The sequence below is a fragment of the Manis javanica genome, chromosome 1 (assembly GCF_040802235.1).
Source record: "Manis javanica isolate MJ-LG chromosome 1, MJ_LKY, whole genome shotgun sequence".
In the NCBI taxonomy this organism is placed as follows: domain Eukaryota; kingdom Metazoa; phylum Chordata; class Mammalia; order Pholidota; family Manidae; genus Manis; species Manis javanica.
Window position 1 is genome coordinate 171287608 of NC_133156.1, and position 19025 is coordinate 171306632.

Consider the following 19025-nt stretch of genomic DNA (forward strand, 5'->3'; position numbering starts at 1 on the left):
AGAGCTGCATAAATCCTCTCCTTGATAAACTGGGAGCACGTGGATAAGATAAATGCCCTAGAAGGGAAAGCTATCCAGGCTCCTGAAAGAAAAGCACCCTGACAGATGTCATAATAGGCACGTAGAAAAATTTACCTCAGGAGAGTATTTTTCCAACCTCAGAATTTTGTGTCATACTACATTTTGCCATTTAAAAGCCTTCTGTCTGGCAATGTAAGAGGAAAGCAAAAGACAAAAAAAGAAATTGAATAAATGTGGTTGGATAGCTTATCTTTGTTATAACGCAGTGGTGATACTCTGTGTCAGCTCTGCTGTCCCTAAATAGGGATTTAAGGAGAAAAGGAAGGTAACCATGACATGAAGAAATATGGTATTTTAAAAATTATTGATACATGGCATGTCACTTATGGCGTTACAATTGAGAAAGCAGTGGAATGAGGATTTTGGAAAAGAAACTTGTCAGCTGTTACCTCATGTGTTACAAATAGTTTTTGGATAAGATCTATCAATTCCAATGTTGTGTATCATAATTGTGAGGTGTAAATAAAACATTATGGTAACAAAAAGTCATGAGACTTTTATGTGGGGAAATAAAAATGACCTATTTGTCCATAAATTGGGATGCAGCCATCAGGAAAGGCAAATGTTAGGCTGAGAAATAAAACATGCATAATATACGGTCACAGTTTTTTCTAAGTTTTAAATGTGGAAGTTGACTTTAAATGAAACTGTGGATTAATTCCTGAACCCTGGCACTAACTGTATTCGTTGAACTTATAAATGACCTCAAAGAATATGCTTTCCTCCCAACAGAAATAAAACCTGTTTTTTTTTTCCCTGTTTCAATCAACTGGGGAACCAGTCTGAACTGGACCTGAACCTAAATATATTTAAAAATCCAAAGATATAAAACACCAAAAACATATTCTGGATCAAATTAAAATTCCATTTGGTCACTTTTTGAGTGGGTCAAACGGTCAAAGTATTCTTATGAACATACTATTTGATAGTAGAACAGAAACAAATGGCCTCCTCCCTTCCCTTCTATGAAACTTTTTTTAATAGATACTTTCTCTTTTGAATTCATTTGCCTCTTAAATGCAAGTATACTTTCCAGCCTTTAGATTTTCATTCAGTTGTCACATGGCACATTTTGCATTGTAAATGCTTGCTGAATACATGATAGATTTCTCATTTCTCTAATGTTTGACTTCATCTTGCTTTCTTGTTGGTTTTAATTGAAAGTGTCATCAGGTAAATATGCTGGACTCTTGAGTCTAGATTCATCAATTTATGGAGGGCCCTGGGATGCTGTTTATTGACTGACATGCTGAGGATTTCGACAGGTACTCTCACAGAGTGAGGATGGGGGAAGATAGTAACAAGAGGAGAGAGAAATCTGGAAGTTTAATAACTTGCCTCTCTTTATTAATGTTCACATGCATCTAAGAAATTGGAAAATTTAGATTTGCTTTTTGTTTTCTTAACATGACTGATGCTCAGTTTGGTTTAGATGGAAGAGCTATCTTGTGTTTCTGATTAATCACCAAGGTGATTTGCAGTAGAAAACAGTCGCTGAGAAATTGGAGGAATGAGCAATTGTTCAGGAAAAACAGGGAGAATGATAATAGAGAGACACTCACATGTCTTCAGAACTACTTTCTAGGCATTCAAACCTTGTCAGAGCCTGCCCCAGGTTTACACAGGTGAGCATTTCTCAGCACCTTCATTCCCCCAAGGCTCACATTGCCACATTTATTTATGGGCTACTCACTGCTTACACTGGTGAGCCTCAGGGTTTGGGATCTGGTGTCACATTATTTTTTGCTTTATCTTCCCTTCAAATACATTTAACTGAATCATAAAATAGTGCTGTTAAGACACAGGCACACATGGACAAGGAAGAGACAGGCCTGACACTGCCAGGCAGGAATTGGGTTTCTCCTGTGTTGGAGGTGGGTGAGATCTGGCTTCATCCTCACAGGGACAGGGAAGGAAACTGAAGTGCACTTGGGCTAAGGGCTGTGGATATTTTCCAAAACTTCTGGATGGAAGGTGCCTAATGAATCTTCCAACTTTGTTTTGGGTTTGTTATTTTCGCTTTCACCTTGTTTGGATTTGTTGTGTATATTCCTATTGTTGTGTGTATGTGGATGGGATCGAGGATAATGCCACGTTTGCCCATGACTTTCTTTCTCTGGTTATGCCCACTGGAATCCAAATGCTGGGCTGATATGGCCAATGGCTCACCCTAGAGGCGAAGCCTTATGGTTTTTGTCAGAGAGGAATCATGTTTTGTTATCTTCATGTTTTCCTAGGAGGAGCTGCCACTTTCCTCCCTGCAGAATGGGACTGGTTACTGGGGTGACATTTCTGCCTCTTCTGGTAACTTCTTTGCTCAGTCCTTCACCCAGGAAGAAGAGTGACTTATTTTATCGGTGAGATTGGTGAAAGACTAACTTCCGATTGACATCACTACCTAGGCGTGAGGCTAATTCATTGAAAAGTCAGTGCTTGCCCATCAGTTATGCTCTTGTAGTCTCTGATTAGGACTGTTGACGGGCTTCACCCCAAGCTGAAGATTCCACTTAGGAGGCTGATGCACTGCCCACCGTTTTGTTGTTAGCTCTTTGTGTCGTTGCTGCTGTAAGGGAGAGGAGGGAAGTAATTGGTTTTCTCATGTGCACCCCTTGTGGAGGCGCTGCCCCCCACCCCCACTCCTCCCAGTGGCTAGCTGGGGGTTTACCATTGTTGAGAGACCCTTACAGGGCTGATCTGCAGTGGCTTCCTAATCATGCTGATCATCAGGATCATCTGCGATACCTGTAAAAACACATACCCTGCATTCCAACTCCAGAGCTAATGAATCAGCCCTCCATGGAGTAGGGTACATAATTTTGTATTTTGAAGCCCTGCAGGCAACTGTGATGATTGGCCAATTTTGAGTAGTGCTTTTGGAGACCTTTCCCTGTATCCTTCTCCACAGTTAAAACCGAACTTTACCCTGTCACATTCTTTCAGATTGCTAATTAAGAACGAGTCAATGATTTACTTTTGCAGGGACAGTTGGTTTCATGTATGACTGCTCCAAAAGAGGGTAGTTGTATGTGTTAATAAAGACCTTCTGGAGATAATGCTAGAATGAAATGAAGGACCTTATCAGGCTCTGTGAGGGCCAGTGGACAGTAGGTGAGTGGCAGAGCTCATGTGGAGCCTGGCAAGCCCTGGTCAAATCACACCTTACAGGCCCCAGCATTCTGCAGAACTCACACAGGCCCTGAGGCTGTATTTCCAGGTGACAGTCTTCTCCCCATGCAGTTCGGAATGAGAGAGTAGATGAAATGTAAATTCAAACACATTTGGGAATGAGCTGTTCATTCTTTGGAGTAGAAGATACTGGTGACAGGCCAGTGGCTGGTGACATTCATAAATTATCAGATCCTCAAATTCACATTCTAACAGGATTATTTTAAAGCGGCTCAGCTCTCTTTGGGAGCGTAACGTCTTATTCTTTCATCTTAAGCATTCCTGTTTGATAAGAACGATTCCTCATGTAAATTCATTTATTGTAATGCAATCCTCCTGAAATTCCCTGATCTAGAGCTACAGAATGTTGCTTTTCTTTTTCCTCTTGAGAAAGGTGCTAAAAATGCAATATTGCCTTATGCTATACGAAATCATCCAATATTCTTGCAACAAATTCTCCTGCCTTTTAGAAGCTCTGCCCTTCTAGAACACAGTTTTTGCCTGCCTGGCAAACTATTGTCCACTTTATATATTGTATATATATATATATACACACATATATGTATACATATGTATATGTACATATATATATTCACATGGAGAGAGAGAGAGGGAAAAACAGAGGAAAAGAATCTGATCGGACCAGTTATCTAGGTGATCAGCCCCTCCATTCTCTGTACCTGAGCAGCCTGTCCCTCACCACTTTGATGTTTTCAGCCTTGTTTTCCTCCCCCTGGGATGAAGGCATCTTGGTGACCTGTCTAGCTAGCCCATGTGCCTGCCAACCCAGGACATTGGAACACACAGGGGTGCCAAGGGATGACTGATATGAGAATTGGTCACTGAACTTCATGATATTGGCCTTAAAGTTATAGAAGCATATAGTTTATCTTTCTCTGCAATTACAAGCTAAAATGAATAATGACGTGGCATTGGTATTAGTCTTGTGAATAGTTTATAGATTGAGGGTTGGGCAAATGTCTGTCAGGTACTGAGAGAGAGTGAAAGAGAGCTCTGGGGGCTCAACCTTACTGCAGACGAGAAAACAGACGGACCTAGTCTGCATGCTAAGTGGTGCTCTCTGCTCCTGTTGCACGATCGATGCAATGCAGGGCTCTACTTTGTACCTGCTTTACGCCTGGCAAATGGAGCTGCTCAGCCTTGGAGCCAGTGATGCTGCATCTTCCTAGTGACGTGTCTGCAGGAGATGGGCCTGTTGAATTAGTAGTTGCTGTGGGACTGTGAGTGAAAAATTCAGCTGCAGGAAGCAAGCAGAGCAGGAGGCCCTACATCTGCAACCTGATGTAGGACCAACAGAGAGAAATGCCTCGGTATTCCCAAATCCTTACCTTAGACAGTCATTTCTTTGAGATAAATATTATACTTTCAGGAATCCTGTGTTAAAATGTAAAATGTTTACCCTCCCTAAGGTGTCACGTTATTATTATTGGCTCCCCAGCGTGTCTCAAGCTCTGTGATTAGATACAACAGCACCCTGAGGACTGGGGTGAAGGACTGGAAAGTTTGAGAGTTAATAAGTATAGAATGGCCAGGTGCCCACTCCCTCCTAGAAAATGCCCTCAGTCCTTGGGCACATGTGGCAGTAAGCTACTATAGGCAGTACTTTCCTGGTGTCCAGCCAGGGTACTGCCAGGGTACTTTCCCGGTGTCCAGCCTAATGAGCAGATTGTTAGAATGGAGTCCTTGAAAGGTCCAGAGTCTGAGCTGGCCCATCCCCATTTACACGTTCCTGTGACCTCTCTGCTGTCCTCTGGTGCACCCTAAAAAGGCATCGGTTAGGAAGGCCTTGCAACCCTTGCAGCCTGGATTCATGTTTCCTCAAATGCAGCCTAATTCAGGGATTTTTAGTACACATTTGGATGTCATAGCAAATTGCCATCTGACCACCTTATGACTTTGCTTTAAACTTAAAAATATTTATGTTTGTACATTTTTATACATGAAGGAAGCATAGATATCTCTTGCGCTGTTCCTTAAATCGCAATCATTATTAAGTAAAGAGATAGTTCAGCTGAAGATACCAACTTCTGGGACTGACAGCTTAGTCACTGAAGAAAAACATATGACTAACATACTCCTCACTCTCTGCTCTCTTTAATCGTGGAAAGGGATGTGAGCCTTGCTTGTAGGCATGTGGGACAAGGCATGACTTAGTTTTCCACCTATTCTTAACCCCAATCCTACATCCAAAGTAGTTGCATTGGTGTATGTCTAGCCATTTTGCTTAATGTTTTGTAATTTCATCCTTACATTCTGGGCGAAAGCCAATCAAGGATTTTATCTTTCTTTCATATATCTCACTGTGAACAGAAACAGGGGATCTATTCCAGGGGAGGAAACAGGATATTGCTTTTCTTTCTTTTTAAACCAGTCCTATGCTGTTCTATAAAAAAGGTTTAAGAGATGGAGGCAAGCAGCACAGAGGCTACAGACAGAGTCAGTTTTTGTATATATCTGAGAATGGCCAAAGGTCTGAGGAAACTAAAAATGTTTGTATCCATAGTACAGTATAAGAAATTCATTAAGTGAGTCCTCCCCAGGGGAAGTCAATTTTACTGAAATTAACTCCTCCACAGTATACTTTAACTTTATAAAATGAGCTATAAGGCATTCAAAATAAAACCACAAGTTCCCAAGAGCAGAAGTTATAAGGTTAGAATTGTTATTTAAAAGGCATTGATATTTGAAATAAAAGAGCCCTGTCAGTTCACCTAAACCAAACTAAACCAAACCTTATGAATATTATATGGTTTAAAGATAAATTAAGATAGATTTTATGAATTGTTTAATACAAAATAGGGAATAAGAACCCTATATATAAATACCTGTGGAATCAAGTATTAGTCAGAGAAAACTTTATAGTTTTTAATTATTTAATAGGGTAAAAGAAAGATTGAAAATCAGTGAGATACGATTTCATTTCAAGAAGCCAAACAAGATAGAAAACTAAATCAAAAGAATATATAGAGAAAATACTGATATAGACACAAGCTGAAAGAAGTCAGTACAGATAAATGCAGAAATTAACAAAATAGAAAATAGAAAGCAGAAGGTGCTTTATCAAAAAAAAACTTTTTCTTAGAAATAATCAAAATTGTCAGGACTTTGCCAATATGATCAAACCAAAGAGCAATAAATGGATGACAAATAAGATTAATAACAAAAGAGGGGATGTATCAGAAGATAAAGAAGACATTAAAAACACAACAAAAAAGGGGATTTATCTGAAGATAAAGAAGACATTAAAATGTATGTGATAAGCCCTGGAGCAATGACTAAGAAAATGACTTGAAAAACATCATTCAAGGAGTTAAAATGTTCCACTAGGAAATATTCACTTAATGAGAAAAGACACATCAAAAAAGGGAAACAAAGGAACAAAAAAAGACCTGAGACATAGAGAAAAGTGAAAAGTAAAATGGCAGCTATAATTCCAATGATATCAATAACAATATTAAATGTGAATGAATTAAATGATATGCTCATAAAGCAGAAATTGTTAGCCTGAATAAACATAATCCAGCTATATGTTGTCTAAAGCAGAAACACTTTAGATTCAAATATATTAACAGATGGAAAACAAAAGGATGGAAATACATATATATTAGAAAGCTGGAATGGCTATAGTAATATCACACAAAATAGAGTTTAAAATAAAAGAATGTTACTAGAGATAAAGAGGGGCATTTTATAATGGTCAAAGGTTTAATCTGTCATAAAATTATAATAATCATAAACATACATGTATCTGCCAGCCCAACCCCAAAATATGTGAAGCAAGGCTGATTGAATTGAGTGAAGAAACAGGGAATTTAATAATGATAGAGATTTCACTACATTTTCTAATATGAACATAAAAACTGGGCAACAATGAAATAGAAGGCTTTGCAACACTGTTCACAAAGTAGACCTAGGAGACATCTCTACAGCACTCCATCCCAAAGCATCATATCATAGTACACTTTCTTCTCAAGCACACATGGAATATTCTCTAAGATGGATCATATGCTACACCATAAAAAAGTCTCCATAGATTTAAAGGATTGCAATCATACAAAATATATTCTCTGATTATAATGGGTTGAAATTAGAAATCAATAACAGAAAAGGAAAATTGGAGAATTCACAAATATGTGGAAATTAACACACTACTAAATAATCAATGGATCAGAGAAGAAATGTCAAGAGTTAGAAAACACTTTGAGATGAATGAAATGACCTAGATGAGTGAAAATGGAGATACAACCCACAAGAACTTATGGGATGCAGCTGAAGTAGTGCTTAGAGGGAAACCTGCAGCACTACATGTTTATGTCAAAGAAAAGAAGGTGTAAAATCCGTAACTTATCCTTCCATCCTAAGAAATTAGAAAAAGAAGAAGAAATAAAATCCAAGTCAGCAGGAGAAACAAAAAAAGATTACAACAGAAATGACTGACAGAGAGAATAGAAAAACAATAGAGAATATGAGCTAAATGAAAAGTTGGCTTTCCAAAGAAAACAATAAAATATACAAATCTTGAGCTAGACTGACCAGGAAAAAAAAAAACGAGGACAATCAAATTACTAAAATAAAAAATGAAAGAGGGAACATGATATCAAACTTACAGAAATACAAAGAATGATAGGGGACTTTGATGAACAGCTGTATGCCAGCGATTAGACAACATATGAAGTGGCCAAATTCCTAAAAAGGAAAACACTACCTGAGTTGGCCAAGAAGAAATAGAAAGTCTGAATCGAGAAAGAGAGTGCAGTAGTAATAAAAAGGAACTTTGCCCAAAGGAAAACCTTTGCCAAAGACACCAGGTGATTTCACTGGCGAATCCTACCCGATACTTAGAGAAGAATTAATGTCAATTTTTCCCAAACTCTTCCAAAAAGGAGAGGAGCGGAGAACACTTTCTAACTCATTCCATGAGGCTCATGTTACCCTGATACCAAAAACAGACAAAAAAACTAGAAGAAAAGACAGCTACAGACCAATGTATCTTATGAAGATAGACACACAAGTCCTCGGCAGAATTCCAGCAACCGAGTTCATGCGCCATGACCAGGGTCCAGAGTGGGGTCTCTGCTGGAGGAACAAGACTGTTACCCACGAGCTCTATGTCTGGTAAGACCATCATTCAAAATGAACAAGAAATGAAGACATTTAGGTATTTAAAAATTAAGAACCTGATGGAATGATCGATAACAGACTGCCTTACAAAAAATACCAAAGAAGATCTTTCTGGTTGAAGTGAAAAACAGTGGATGGTAATTGAAATCAACATGAAGAAACAGAGTTCTTGGTGTCATTCACAGTAGGACTGAGACCCCAAGTCAATCACTCCCAGCTCCACTAGTCATCCTGAACCAGAGAACACACATGCCTGGGAAGGTTTTTGGGTCCCTGGGAATTTTGCCTCCATGATTCTGAAGACAGAGAAAGTACCTGTTTGGAAACACTGTTCTTTTAAGCTCATCTCTTCTCTATTTGCTTCCCTCATGGTAAATTTTCATAAAGATTTTATGTCTGAGTTGTTCCCACATGGGCCAGGACTTACCTGATTTCACTCTCTCTGGAGCTGAGGTGATGTGGGGATTTGGGGGTGGTCTGGCTAGACAGTAAGAGAGGGCCTCTCGCTGATGAGACATTATGAACTGGACCAACAGAAAATGGAGAGAGTCCTGCTGATTAACCCTCAACTCTTCCAGGATCCAGTAGAAAACATGCTTGTATTTAGATTTTGTTTGGAGATGAGGAAATGGATTTGGTGTTTTGTTTCTTTTCCACTGTCCTTCAAATCACCTAAGCAAAACAAGAGAATGGAACCTCTGAAAAATGTTGTTATGGCATGCATCGTTTATTCTGTTATTTGTTTTCATACTGTTTTTCTCCTAGCAGGCTGAACAATTGAAGGTCAGGAACATCCCTTCATCTGTGTCTTCAGAGGCGTCTTCAGATCCAGGTAAAAGCCCCTCTATTTTTTTCTGGGCTACTGGGAGTTTCTAATGAAAGCAGTGGTTTGCTTTGCTAAAAGCCAAGTTGAAAAGCTTTTCGTTTTAGGGAATATTGTAGGTGATACGAGAGCTTTCCTGCTTTATTGAATCGAATCTAGCGAATCTGGCTGTGAAAGCACTCAGAGCCATCATTCTGAACCTCACTTCTCCACATTCAGGTCTCAGAAGGGAGTTGGGGCAGATAAGAGCAGAGCTTGCAAAGAAAAGGTTTGAGTGCCTACCCTGCCATCCGGTGCCCAGGGCAACCATCAATACTCATCACAACACTCTCCCTGCAAGCTCAGATGCTCTTGCTGAGGGATGCTCTGGGTAGGCACCAGCTGCTGATGGGAAATGGCAGTGAGATGAAGTCCATTGTGTGCTTAGATGGACCAAGCCATGGCTGTCCTTTAAATCTTCTATGACTAACTTCTTAATATCCACTCACATTTCTGGGATTAACTCCTTTTGACTAAACAAGTAGGGACCTCTGCAGATTTGAGCACAGTCAGCAGATTCTTTTGCTTCACATGCATTTCCCCTAAAGTGGAAAATATCCCTATTGATTTAACTGAATAATTGCTCAATTATTTTGCTTTGCATTGGTTGAGTTCAACAATCCAGGTCTCAGATTAGACACAGAGTTTATTTTCTTTCTTCCAGGCAGACTTGTCCATCCATAAGAGATACTGCCTCTTTGCCTAAAGAGCTCTTTCTTTCTCCCCAACTGTGTGATCCTCCACAGATCCTATAAGACCTAGAAGCTTCAAGTCTTCTTTCTTTTATTTCCTCTTGATATCCCAGCTCTGATGGTTCCTAGTCCTTCTTCCAAAGGAAGCCTGTAGGACCTTGCTTAGTTGGCCTCTTTGAGGAAAAGAATTATAGCTTTTTAATCTCTGTATCTCCAGTAGTGCTGGGATGGTACTTGGGACATAGGGAGCTTCAAATAAATGTCTGTGAAGTGAATGAACATATGCATATAAAAATTTACAGTCTATCAAGTTTTCTTTCACACACATTATTTCCCTATTAAATCCTCAAAATGTCTCCATAAGGCAAGTATTTTTCCAGAAGAGGGCTCTGTAGCTCAGAGAGATTAGGAAACTGTTTTGAAGATGCACAGCAATTAAGTGGCAGAACTGGGACTCAAGCCTTATTCTTCTAACATAGTCTATCATCACCCACCAGTATCATAGCATTTCTTGGCTCTGTGCTGTTATGCATCATTCACCGCTATATTCTGGGTTCACATTGTCTGTACATTGAGATGCTAAACTCCAAAGGTAAGGTAAATATCTTGCTTTCATTCTTTCTGCACCTCTTCTCTCATTATTGGAATAGGCTGACAATTCTAAAAGTATGTATTCTGTATTGTCTGACCACTGAGTGCCATAAGATTAATTTTTTTAAGCCTTGCTTTGCCAAGAAACTGATTTGTCTAATGAGGTCATTAAAAAGAAGCATGAAATATATTCAAAAGAGTCTGGAATTTTATGCTGTCATGGCAGAATCTGAGCTGAGCACATATAAAATACCATTAAAGAAGCTGGTGTGCTTATTAAATCTCACAAAAAATTTTTCTTTAGTCATTGTAACTGAAAAGACTTCGATATAACACTTGCCTGCCAAGAATCACAGATGATCTAGTGGGACAGAGTCTAATAATAAATTCTGGCACTTAGAGATTAGGTCCTAGTTCTGTGAAGTTCTCTTGTGCCTTTTTCTGAATATGAATTTTTCCTGGCAAGAGAATAATAGTTGAGTAAACCTGGTATGTCCCCTTGAACTCACCCCTACTATATATATTCCTGAAGTTAATGGGACCTTCTGGGTTATAAAACCATCCCCATAATATCTAATGCTACTGGTTAGCTAACTTTCAGTTATGGTATGCCTTATGTTGCTCTGTAAATATGTGATCAGAAATCACATCCAAACAAACAGGGATGAGGGCAAAACCACCCAATGGTTAGTTATGATAAAATCTTATGTTCAATCCAAATGTTACTCCCCGTAACTTTAACTTTTTGATTACTTTTTTTCTCATTGGAGAAAGTTGAAGTGCCCTTTCAAATCTGTAATCAGTATGTATGAAGGCAGTTCACAGAGGCTTGTATAGTTGTTATCTATGATATAGGAGACATGAGGCTAAGGACAGGGGTGCAAGGCTGGGGGACCCTCACTATACCTTCACACAACTTGGAGTTGAATCAAATGTACTTTTAAGGTAAATTGTACAAAAGATATTAAACTAAAGGTCTATGGGAAAAGGAGGGAAAAATTATAGCCAGCTTAAACAATTAGGGCAGGCTTTGTGGAGAAGGCAGAATTTGGGCTGAGTCTTAAATGTGGAGTTGGATTTTGAATGACCTGAGACTACCCTGCATAAAGCCATTACCTAGAGTACAGTGAAAAATCCAGTTTATCTAATCTTGGTATGTTCAGAGAAGTAGTGGGAAAAAATACCGAAGATATAGATGGGGTTGTTCTGTGTGTGCAGGATCATGACTAATGAGGAGTTTGAATTCCTTTGAGTAGCCTGTGGAATCTTCTAGTGGGAGATTTTTAACCAAGGTACTGCCAGCTGTTAGCAGTCTGGGTGAGATCATAGAAGCTCAAAGAGAGACAATTAGAAGCTTGTGTGTGAATAAATTAGGGATATGGTTGTATAGATGTCAAACACTGAAAGACAGCTTTCACGTCTGGCCAACACTCAACATTTGAGCCCATGTAGTTATTCTCTGCTGCCTCCTCAAATTCACCCTCCATCCTTCCCAACCTGCTCTACCACACCAGGGACTGACATATGGGGTGTGGCCTGGTGTTAGTGGGTTTCCTTGCTCTTTGGTGTCTGGCCTGGCCAGTGGAAGGGGCTGGCTGGAGCTCAGTGGCAGGGAGCCAGGGGTCATAGCATGCATCCCCCTGGCTCCCTCCATGCCATGGCATGGCACAGGTGGGTGGTGGCCAGGTCCCTTTGGCTACAGGACTGATAGGATTCTGGTCACCTTCTCCCTGTCCCTCCAGCTCTAGGGTATAGCCTTGGGGGTGGTCTACCTTGCTTGTTGGTTCCCTAGACCCTGCCCTTCTTTACACTATCATCTGCCACCCCTTCTGAGCATGCCATCTGTTTCCTGAGGGTACCTTTAACTGTTTGTCCTATACTTTGGTTTTAGTAGGGACTGACCTATGGCAGTTTTCCAGCTCTCCTCAAAAGGAGAAACCAGAATTGCACTTCTAAAGGGGTCTAAGCAACTCAGAAGAGAATGGGGCCTCACTCCCATTAGCCTTTAAGCCACATTTCTATGAATGCATAATTAATTTTTCTTCAGAATTGTTTGAAAGTAGATGAACAATGTATGTTTCTACAGTTAGCCAACACTGACCTATGGAAGAGCTTTGTAGGCAAAAATCTCCTTTGTAATAGTTTATTATGATCAGTTCTCACTGATTTACCACAAAGCCAAGTCTGTCCTAGATAAATCCAGTTGCACTTGGAGACATGTGGCACGTTTGTAATGCAGGGTCAGTTCCACTGGGGAACCCAGGCCTGAATGCCAGGACAGCCAGGGCCCCTCGGCAGGTGTTCAGGGGGGCTTACAGAGGAGATTTGTCCCTTCAATCTTGCTCTTAATGCTCCAACCAAAACCTCCTTGCCCCTCTTCTCTGAATTCTTCCTCTATGTCTGAGGACAAGGAATGGGTCTTACAGCTCTTCTGGCACCTCCCATCTCTTAGAATGGAATTAGTTTTTATAGATACCATCAATTAACATTCTGGACTGGTGGGAGAATATCAAAGCAGTTTCTTGGCTAAAAACAACTTGAAGATGTGAACTCACATATGCCTTGCTCAATAAAACAAAAGTTATAGATAAAATCTTTTAATTTAAGAACTGGAAGTATTTCTATTTCTGTTTCTGTATGACATTTCTTAGCTGGCTCTTGCTTACTCTTCAGTAGTCACCTGAAAATAGGCCTGGCCTGTGTGGCTATCTTATGTCCTGACCCCACCCGAGATTGGACAGGATACCGCTTCTTAGCACAGGTGGATCATCTTGGTCACAAAGCTTCACCCTGTTGAGTTGTCCTTGATCAGCTCCTGTTTTTCCCCTTTTATAGCATGAACTCCTTGAAGGCATGAGACATTTGGACTTAACCTTATATACTTGCTGCTAAACACAGAGCTTGGCACACAGTTGGTACATATCGAGTGCTTATTGAAAGCAAGAATGAAAACAAATGAAAATAAAATCAACATATCAGCTTCTCTATTTAGGGCTTGAATTTCAGTGTACGTATGAATAGCTGGGAGAGCTTGCAAAAGAAAAGGCATACTTTTGCATCCGGCCCTTTTGTGTCCACTCTCCCGAGGAAATTCTCATCCTTCAAGACCTGGAAAAAGCTCAAGAATGTAAATGTTTGAAAAGAAACACTAGGGGTGATGACAGAGGTAAAGGATAAGAACCGCTGACTGATTTCTCCTTGGAGCAGGAGGGATGCTGGTAAATTTTGCCTCTGAATTCAGATGCCTGCAGTTAACCTGAGGCTTCGGAGGCTTTGCCTCTCTCTGCTTTGCTTCTGAGTCAGTGTTTGGAGACCCACAGAGAACATTATGCTTTTCCAGTTGAGAGTAATCATTTATGAAGGCTTAAAGGGTGGGTTGGCTTGAATGACTTTGTGTATAAACACATTGAAAGAAATTGGCAAAAATAAAAATTTTTTGGTGAAGATTAAAAATTCTTGAAAGATTACCTAGGATATCAGAAGCTTTCAGGTTAAGATCTTCCATTTTTCTGGGAAAAGTTAAATGTCCCCCCTTAGCTGATTGCTTTTGTGGAATTCCTGCCTTTGTGAGGAATTTGCTCCAGCAAGTCCCCCTACCCTCTACATTATTAATTCTCTCATTTTCTGTTGGATCTTTTCTAACCGCAAAGATGCTAAGGTATCTTACATCTCTTCAGTTATAGTCTCTACCTTACCCTCCAGTTAATATTCCATTTTTCTGCTTTCATTTACTGCCAAACTCTATGATAGAAACTTGAAGAACAGTTTTATCTCTGGACTGACAAGGATACATTTAGCTTTGGGGCCATAAACAACAACAAAAAAACCCTGGGTTGTGGAAAGGGTTCAAAGATGGGATGTGAATGTGATTTATATAGGATAGAAGAGCAGCAGCCTAAATATACATACTGGACACACTCAGTGGCCTTAAAGTGAAGCTGGAAGACAGACCTTGCCATTAAGTGAAGAGCAAAGAGAGAAAGGGACTCGGCTGTATTTGACCGTGTGAATTGCATTCCTGTCTTCAACTCATCAAACTGATTTTCTGATTTTACTGTCTAGCAGTTGGAAGAGGGATCTCATGTATTACAGAGAGATTCGCTTCTTATGTTACCAGAAAAACATACAGCAGCACTATGCATCTGACATTGTCAAGTTCAGATGGGCCACCATGTGAAGTACTGAGTTAGGGGTCCATCTGTCATGGTTGATGAAGGGACGGTGCTCATAGGTAACCCCTAAAGGTCTATTCTATCCAGTGGCTTCTCCTTCTAATGTGACTACAAGACAAAAAATCCCACCATTAGGGCCAGTTCCAAGAATGTGACATGAACATACTGAATTGCATTAGCTTAGATGGTGAAGAGTCCCTTTAGTGCAATCTGTGATCCAGTTTAGAAAACTATTCTGCTAGCATTATAAAGCCTTAGTTTGAACTTGCCTATGGGATACCTACTGATTTCCTATCTATTTTTCCTCATGAGAACTAATTGCCATCTGTTAACCAGAGCAGCTTGTCATCACTAAGACATGGGAAGGCCTGAGAGAACAGGAGTCAAGGCAGTAGGTATGAGTGAGGCTGGAGGTACAGGGGTGTAGCCTTAGTTGTTGGAGCATCATTGAAAGAACAAAAAAACCACATTTTATATATTTCTTTCATCATTCTGTCCAGCTTTGGCTGTGAATTACAGAGTCCCCATGACTTAGTGCCTAGCAGAGTGTCAGACACAGAGTTGATAGTCCATAAATCCTTGATGACTAATAAATACCCATCAGCATGCCACTGTTTAAGAATATGTTCCTTAGCATAAAGAAGTCCTGGGTTTGATTGCTGGTTTCACTACAAACTTGCTGTTCCTATGATCTCACAATCTCTCAGTTTCTTTTCTGTGAAATGGATATATTGGTCATACTTATCAGGTACACATAAATATATATAAATACATGTAGACACATTCATAAGCATGTATATGTCTGTTTCTATAGCTCTCTAAAGAAAAATAAAACCATACTTGAGTAGTTCTTATATGGCAGACACTCTTCTAAATATTTCCCATAAATTAACTCATTTAATCTTCACAGCAAATCTATGTGTGTGCTAACTTCATACATGAAGAAATAGGAGCAGAGAGGTTAAGTAGCTTGCTCAGTTTAAGTAGAAAGCTGGGATTTGATGTCAGGTAAAGTAGGTCTCAAGTATGTACTCTCAACCACTGTACCATCTTTCCAAGGTAATGCATTAAAATTACCTAACATTGTGCTTGACCCAATTTTTCCTTTGTACTACTATTACTATTATTTTAGTCTCAGGTTAAACTCTTGTTTCAGTTATAGTATCCCCTGCAAGATGAGAGAAACAAGATCTCCAAAGCCAAAAGGCTGGGATGGGGATGATCCCTCTTATATTCCTTTTGATATAAGTCCCCATCCCAGAGGACACAAACAGTGGCATGCTTTGACAGTAACCTCTGCTTCTCCAGCATTTGTTTGAGCTTTAGTAAACATTATTATATGACACACCCCCTAGGGAGAAGCCAATTTCTTGGGGTTTTTCAGTATAGCATCTAGCATAGTATACACACTTGACAGTTTACTTCCAAAGTGATTATCACACTTGTGTTAATCTATCAGTCAGCAAGTGACCCCCAAAGATTCACAGAGACTGAACAATGCAGTACTGGATCAATATCATATTTCATTGTGTCAGCAACAGATGTCTGGGATAGCTGAGTAGGATAAGAGTGAAATGAGCTATTGGATTATTGAGCGGTTTCCCTCTAGAGTCATCCTGGTATTCATCAGATATTAACTAGGAGTTGAACTTCTGTTGACCATAGACCCAGAAAGAGATAAAAGGTCTTTTATTGGATACTTGATAAAGTGTAACTTTTGGGGCACAGTGTAATGAATGAGAAGTTTTCCTAGTAATAAAGGAAAAAACCCCTTCTATATTGTGGTAGTAATTGATTATCTATTTATAGTCTCCTCTAACTTTCCAAACTTTTTCACATGTGTCATATGTCCATAAATATTCTACTCCACCTTGTGTGTTCTCACTTCTTATTCTTCCCATCATTTCTGGAGGAAAAAATTAATTTTTCTGAGTAATTTTTCTCCTTTTGTTTTTGGCACTAGATCATGAAGGTCAGTTATTTAATAAATATCTTGGATCATTTTCTCTGGGCCAGGTTCTGTGGTAGACAGAGCTGAAAAAGGCACATTACCTATCATCACAGAGCTTGCAGTCAAACAGGGGAGAGAGAAACACAAAGAAAGAAATGAATGAGTATCTGGGAGCCAGTTTTACTCTGAAATGTTTGATGCTTCAAAAGGGGGGAGAAAAGAGTATGAGAGGTGAGATGATCCAAATTTAAAAATCCAAAGAGGATGCATGGAGGAGGCTCTAACTGGTAAGGAGTTGGGGTCCTGTGGGGTGTGTGTGTGTATGTGTGCAGGGGTGAATCTTAGTAGTTCTTTTATTCCATCAAAACATCTGAGAACTGACTCACGGGCACACGTGGGGAAGGAGGTAACTTGGTATCAGTCAGGATGGGATATGCCATGCTGCAGTGACAAACAATCCCAAGCTTTCATTGTTTATTATAGCGAATGACTTTTCTTGCTCATACTCTTTATCTGATTCAGGTCAGCTATGGCTTCTGCTCCAACATATTCTTACTTTTTGCTGCACACTTACAGAACAGCCACCATCTTGAGGGAAAATGGAGTGAGCGTCTTGAACTGGCCAACTCATTGACCAGAACTAGTCATGCAGCCTTGAAGAATCAGAGGCAGGTTGGAAGTGTCATACCACCGTGTACCACTGAAGGTAGACAGCTGGAGATACTTGGTGAACAGCATCAGTGACAAACTCAAACTAGCACAGAACCCAGAATAGGGAAGCCAGCTGCCAATGAAAGAGATTGTAGGCTCTTTTCCCAGCACCAGGGAACAGCAGTGAATGATAGTGAAAGGAACAGAGGAATAAAAATCAGGACAGCTGGGTCCTAACCCCACACCAGCAGGCCGACCAAGAATATGTCTCTAAGTCAGTTTCCTTATCAGAACAAATTTATAGGACTGCTCTGAGGCTTACATGACATTAAATTTTTTTGGATAATAGAAGTGAAGGAACATGTGAGGAACCCTTATAGTTTTCCTGTTTTTCTCCCTTTCTCCATAGAGTGTCTTCTACTCTACTCAAGCTATTGTTTTCTCCATGGCAAATGAATGAAAACAGCAAGAGTATTTGTCTCAGGTAGTGGGCAGGCCTGAGTCTTCAGGGAGAAGGAATGTGAAGCTGAGTGAAAGACTGCTATGCAGGGGCTCTCATCCAGGGGCCTCCTGCCCCCTACCAGATGTGTTTGAACATGTGAGGGGGGCATTTGGGATGTTTGCAGTGACTGGGGTGCACTAGTGGCATTTGGCAAGTGTTAGCTAGGGATGCTAATTGTCCTAACATGTCCAGGACAATCTTGCCTAATAAGGAATTGTACCAGTCCCGATACCAATAGCTGAGAAACATTGGAAGGGAAGCAGCAGCTGTTGACACAAAGCGTGGAAGTTCTGTGATTTGACATGGCTGTGAGCTCCACAGAGACTTGCAGTGAGGTTGCCAGATTCTTGAGAATGGAGTTTTAGTTTTTTCTACTTAGGTGACAATGCACACAGTCATTGCTCAATTAAACACATGGCATACAAAAGCCCCAGTTACACTGTACTTGGCTCTTGCCTAGCTCTTGTTTGATGGTGCTGCTCAAGAAACTATAAGGCTTACCAGGAAGGTTTAGGCAAATTTGTGGATGGTATCCTAACAAGTTAATAAGGACAGACAGGGACATGTGGGACATTTCCCTAAGCTCTTCCAGTCACCATCAGGGCAGCTAGTGGTGCCTCCCTGATACCTTGACCCTTATGAGAAAAGAGACTCTTTTCTGGAGGTACAGAGCCTGGTCCTAAGTTTGGTTAGTCTTTGGGTCATGTAGACCCCTGCTTGTCTACCATTAGCCATCTTTCCAAACTTGACTGTTTTTCAATGTCAGGCTCAGCAGGGGAACACTGATAGGGTCCTGAGTGGACCACAATCTCCCTGCCCTTTAAAATCCTGCCTCATTTATCACTGGAAACATTCCCCTAGCTCACGTGATTTCTCCAAGATGAGACCTGTGCTCAGGATAATTTATTCTGCAAGTGGAATGGAGGAAGATGATGAGAGATAAGACCCTAAAAAATTTCTAATACAGTCAGTTCTGCTAGAATGCTTGTTTTGAAAGCACAAATTTGTTCCAACGTGACTGAAATATTAGTGAACAACTTGAGCATAATGTGAATCTAGTGTTTGCTTATGGACAATTCTGACTAGGTAAATGCAGACTGCATGCAGCTGACCTGAGTTGCTTGGGAACACACGGAAGGTGTGCACACCTCCCAGCTCCCTCAGCTCACTGCCTGTGTTAGGGGCCATGTCCATCTGCACTGGACCTGTCCATGTT